This window comes from Eurosta solidaginis, chromosome 3 (assembly GCF_040869045.1).
Source record: "Eurosta solidaginis isolate ZX-2024a chromosome 3, ASM4086904v1, whole genome shotgun sequence".
NCBI classification, from domain to species: Eukaryota; Metazoa; Arthropoda; class Insecta; order Diptera; family Tephritidae; genus Eurosta; species Eurosta solidaginis.
Window position 1 is genome coordinate 70,786,687 of NC_090321.1, and position 5,933 is coordinate 70,792,619.

Genomic DNA, 5,933 nt, shown 5'->3' on the forward strand with positions numbered 1-5,933 from the left:
AATGAGTGGCGCCTCGGACGCATTTCAAAACTGCATGCAGGTCCCGATGGAAATGTTCGCGTCCTCGATATTCGTACTCAAAATGGAGTAATAACGCGGAACATCACCAAAATCTGTTTATTGACCCCATCCTAATTCTCTTGCCCCTTTTCTTCCCAGCTAGAACTATCCTATCCTCAGTTCAACCTCAATTTACCCTAATGCTGAGTTTCTTTTCTCTTTTTTCTTCTAACGTTTTTCTCCACAGATCTAATCATGGAGTTGGGAAAATGCCGCCTATGTTGCCGACAGCACGCTTTGCGCCAATGCCACGCATTTCTAATAATGACTCCTGCAGAGCGATATGAGTCAGCACGCGCCCATCGCTACTGTGTCAACTGCTTGGCCACGTCACATACCACCGGCGAATGCAATTCCGCCGGCAGCTGCCGCCACTGCGGCCGAGCTCATCATACTTTGTTGCACCGTCCGTCCGTTCCAACGTCAACACGCAACCGACATTCGAGGTCTCCGCCACCCGCGCGTCATAGGCGCGAGGAACAACGAAGAACGCGACACCGTACAATTGAACGTCCAGCCGCTCGTTTGCAGAGCCGTAGTGGTAGCCAACGTAACATAAGGAAGCTGGTTAATCAAGCAAAGGTTACTTTACAGAAACTGCAAGAGCTTCTAAATTTGTCGACTCCGCAGGCCGCCCGCCATGTTGAAGACATGGATGAAAATTTGATCCAATTTGATTAACTTACCTGTAAAAATACTGACCTGTTAAATACTTACCTTAAATTGCATTGCTGAAGTTACACTAAAATTTGAATTTTATACTTACCCTTTATATCCACATTTACCCTAAAATCCTAATGTAAAACTCTTAAGAAGAGGTTGGAAAGCTACCGCTTCTTTTCTATTTACTTACCTTTGTATATGTTGATTTGCATGCTCACTGCACAGCTCAACGAGCGGTCATCGATGGCCGCGCAGACAGTTGTCTTTTAGAGCGCGCGGTTGAATTACCTAGTAGTGGTTCAAGTTAAAGTTTATAAAGTTTATTATATTATAGTAAAATCCTATACTCAACCACAACCTATTGTGCGTAAGAAAAATAAAAAATCTTGTGAACTGAAATAAAGTTTGTGAACTCAAATCGTGAAATAAAAAAAATAAACCTAATTATTATTATATGAAATTAGAAAATATATCGTGTGCTTATTTAACAAGGAAAGTGACTGCCATTGGTGAGTTCCCCTACCCCCTCCCATTAGTGTGAATAAGTAACCATTAGCTTTATATTTTTATGAAAAGAACAAAGTGTAAACTTAATTAGTTTTATTTGTTTCCAAACTGATAATGTGTTAGCACGCATTTAAACGCCTAATTAGAATTTCAATGGCCTTAACGATGAAAAGTACAAAATATTTACACAGCTTTTTAAAATGACATTCCTATAGAATTTTCTTATTATATTAGCTTTATATTTTTATGAAAAAAACAAAGTGTAAACTTAATTAGTTTTATTTGTTTCCAAACTGATATTATGTTCGCACGCATTTAAAGGCCTAATTAGTATTTCAATGGCCTTAACGATGAAAAGTACAAAATATCCTTATTATATTAGCTTTATATTTTTATGAAAAGAACAAAGCGTAAACATAATTAGTTTTATTTTTTTCCAAACTGATATTATGTTCGCTCGCATTTAAACGCCTAATTAGAATTTCAATGGCCTTAATGATGAAAAGTACAAAATATCCTTATTATATCTAATATATAAAATTCCCCTGTCACGGTTTTAGAGGCTGAACTCCTCCGAAACGCCTGAACCGATTCTCATGAAATTTTGTCAGCATATTGGGTAGGTCTGAGAATCGGCCAACGTCTACCTTTTTTTTCGCTACGTGTCTAGGGTCTTCAGATCAAAACGTGGATCCGGGTACCCCTAGAATGTGTTTATACAATATGGATATCAAATGAAAGCTGTTGATGAGTGCTATAGTACAAGGTAATTTTCATACAACTGGGAGGCTAGGGTCTCGAGATATAACCGAAAACGTGGACCCGGGTACCCCTAGAATGTGTTTATATAATATGGATATCAAATGAAAGCTGTTGATGAGTGCTATAGTACAGGGTAATTTTCATACAACTGGGAGGCTAGGGTCTCGAGATATAGCCGAAAACGTGGACCCGGGTACCCCTAGAATGTGTTTATACAATATGTATATCAAATGAAAACTGTTGATGATTGCTATAGTACAGAATAATTTTCATACAACTGGGAGGCTAGGGTCTTGAGATATAGCCCAAAACGTGGACAGTGGAAATATGGGCTCATGCTCAATGGACGCTGTTGATGTTAGCTTAAGAGCCGTTTTCTCATCTAGCATTTAATTTTTGGCGATCACTTTATCCTGCCTATAAGTGAATTTTCGTTTGCTCAAGTTCTTTTTATATTACCGGGCGGAAAAATTTACCGCAGATCATCTGCCCTTTAAAATTTATTCTTAGATTTAAACGTAAATAAAAAAAAATTAATAAAAAACAAGTGCCAGTGAGATTCGAACCGCCGCGCTTTGCGTTTTTCATAGCAGCAACAAGTAGCGGCGCCTTAACATTCAGTTTGAATTAAATATTATTTGAAATTTGTACGCGTTGTAATACGGAATAGTGAATGTTATATGTATTATCAATTTTTCTGTGAAAATGTAGTGTTAATTTTACTATTATCGTGAATTTATCCTTAGTTTGCAGTGCAATAATTCTTGATTAAAAAAAAAATTATATCAAAAAACAAACGTGTACGTGTTTAATAAATATTAGTCTTTTATTATTGTGAAATGTAAGTCAAATCGTGAGCAATGAAAATAAACACAATGATTTATGTTTGTGTTTTATGTACAGTTAACTATGCCTGCAAGACGCATAGGGGCCAATTTAAGTCGTCGAACAATTCGAAATAGAGGCTAGGAAAATAGTAGAGCACAAAGATCAAGGGAACAAGTCCAACGAAACAATGCAGATGTGCGTATAAACATGGCGCAGTTAGGTGCATCACAATCACAAGAGAGACGGGATGTACGAAACCAACAAAGACTATTAGAACGGAGAGAAATGCGCAGATTCGTAGTCGACAGACGTAGAACAAATGACCAACAACGCCAACAAGTTCATCGAGCATTTACATATGATTCATTCCTGCGTCTAGCATTCCAGTATGAGCCCGATATTGAATATTATGCTCATTCAAAAGTGGTAATTGGTGCTATGGACAAGGAATGTCCGCATTGTCATGCTCTGAAATTTAAAAATGAGCCACCTGGGATGTGTTGTGCGTCAGGAAAAGTGCAACTACCTGAAATTGAAACACCACCTGAACCATTGAACGGTTTACTTATCGGCACGGATCCAGATTCTAACGTGTTCCTAAAGTCTATTCGAACATTCAATTCATGCTTTCAAATGTCATCGTTCGGAGCAACAGAAATAGTTCGAAATACTATTGCAAATGGTCAACAATACAATTCTACATTCAAAATCAGAGGCCAAGTTTATCATAAAATGGGTTCACTGCAGCCAAATCCAAACGGACCACATAAATTTTTACAAATCTACTTCATGGGCGGCGAGGATTCCGGAAGCGCACTTACCAATCGCGTGAATGCACGTTGTCATTATAATAACCTTGATTCATTTTATGCCAGACGCATCGTCAGCGAGCTGGATGCTCATTGAACGAGCACAACGAATTGTTGAAAATATTCTAATCACACATGCACAAATTACAAAGCGATAATCACGCTATCGTCATTAATCCTGATAAAACACCAGCTGGAGAGCATATTCGTAGATTCAATTCACCCGTTGTTGATGACGTTGCTGGAATCATGGTTGGCGATCCAGTTCATTGCTGATACACATCGTTCATATGACGCTCTCCAATATCCACTAATATTCTGGAAGCGACAAGACGGATATTGCATAAACATAAAACAAAGAGATCCCGTATCAGGTACTTCATTGATTATGAATTTGGTCATTAATAATTTAACAAAACAATTCAATTATTGAACGTAATTAATTTAAATACATTTTTATGAATATATTATTACAGGAGCTGAAACAAACAAGAACGTCAGCTCAAAGGATTATTATGCGTACCGGTCAATGATTAGACGTAGCCTGGACAACGTCATTCTACGATGTCGTGAGCTTTGTCAACAATTCATGGTCGACATGTACGCGAAGATTGAGGGCGAACGACTACGATACTTACGATATAATCAGCTAAAGCTGCGTGCGGAAGAGTACATTCATTTGCGAGATGCTATCAACAACAACACCGACGTCGCCGAAATTGGTAACCATGTCATTTTACCATCATCGTACGTAGGCAGTCCACGTCATATGGAAGAATATATACAGGATGCTCTGACATTCGTGCGCGAATATGGACGACCATGTTTATTTATCACGTTCACATGTAATCCAAAATGGCCAGAGATTGCATCTTTGCTATTGCCTGGCCAAAATGCAATACATCGCCATGACATTACAGCACGTGTGTTCAGACAAAAGCTGAAGTCTTTAATAAGTTTCATTACTAAATTACATGTATTCGGTCCCACACGTTGCTGGATGTATTCGGTTGAGGGGCAAAAGCGAGGATTACCTCATGCACACATTTTGGTTTGGTTAATCGACAAAATCCGTCCTGAAGAAATCGATAGTATCATTTCTGCGGAAATTCCAAATCCGTCCACTGACCAACTGCTGTTTGATATTGTTACAACAAACATGATCCATGGTCCATGTGGTACCCTTAATAGTTTATCGCCTTGCATGGCAGATGGAAAATGTACTAAAAATTTCCCTAAAGATTTTACTAATGATACGGTCACAAATGTCGACGGATACCCAATATATCGTCGGAGAAATCCCGATAATGGCGGACAATCATTTATTAAAAATATCAGCAACACAGACATTGATATTGACAAACGTTGGGTGGTGCCATATTCGCCTCTTCTGAGCAAGACATACAATGCTCATATTAATGTTGAGTTCTGCAGTTCTGTGAAGAGCATCAAATACATTTGCAAGTATGTCCATAAAGGCAGTGATATGGCTGTGTTTAGAGTGGAAAATACTAATGTGAATGCTCCTCCAGTGAATAAAAACGATGAAATAACGCTCTACCAAATTGGTCGGTACATCAGCTCCAATGAAGCAGCTTGGCGTATATTTGGTTTTCCAATTCATGAACGGAATCCAGCAGTTGTTCAGTTAGCCGTCCATCTTGAAAACGGTCAGCGAGTATTTATCACGAACAAGACAGCGATTGATCGTCCAATAAATCCACCTAAAACTACACTCACTGAATTTTTTGAATTGTGTAATCGTGCGGATGATTTTGGTGCCTTTGCACGAACATTACTCTATTCACAAGTACCACGCTATTTCACATGGACTCAAACAAAACAAGTAAGGAAGGTTAAGTTCGGGTGTAACCGAACATTACATACTCAGTTGAGAGCTATGGTGGCAACATAAGGGAAAATAACCATGTAGGAAAATGAACCGAGGGTAACCCTGGAATGTGTTTGTATGACATGTGTATCAAATGAAAGGCATTAAAGATTATTTTATGAGGGAGTGGGCCATAGTTCTATAGGTGGACGCCATTTAGGGATATAGCCATAAAGGTGGATCAGGGTTGTCTCTAGAATGCGTTTGTACGTTATGGGTATCAAATGAAAGGTGGTAATGAGTATTTTAAAAGGGAGTAATCCTTAGTTCCATAGGTGGACGCCGTTTCGAGATATCGCCACAAAGGTGGACCAGGGGTGACCCTAGAATTTGTTTGTACAATATGGGCATCAAACGAATGGTGTTAATGAGTATTTTAAAAGGGAGTGGGCCTTAGATCTATAGGTGGATGC